The 228-nt window shown below is 33.8% G+C and overlaps 1 protein-coding gene across 1 annotated transcript in view; it reads right to left on the reverse strand.

Annotated features, from left to right (window-relative positions):
• Positions 1 to 228, reverse strand: part of LOC119586545 (ankyrin repeat and SOCS box protein 3-like) — a gene marked incomplete at its 5' end in the record, with an annotated part of 31,436 nt that overhangs the window by 26,380 nt on the left and 4,828 nt on the right.

A 228-nucleotide genomic window follows, 5' to 3' on the forward strand; every position in this document is an offset into this window, starting at 1 on the left:
TAGTCATTCAGAATGTAATTGTAGGTCTATGAAAAGTTTGAAAAAGATAAATCAAAATTGTCTGCAACTTCCCCTTAATTTGTTACCCCAAACTTTTGAAGGGAGAAGAATGATATCAAAATTAACTGTTTTACTATACTCAAAGTTGGTCTCATATCCATGTGGACATAGGGGACATGTTTGTAACAAAACATGCTTACTAATCTGCAGCAAGATGCAGTAAGGTGA

Source organism: Penaeus monodon, chromosome 21 (assembly GCF_015228065.2).
Source record: "Penaeus monodon isolate SGIC_2016 chromosome 21, NSTDA_Pmon_1, whole genome shotgun sequence".
Taxonomy (NCBI): Eukaryota; Metazoa; Arthropoda; class Malacostraca; order Decapoda; family Penaeidae; genus Penaeus; species Penaeus monodon.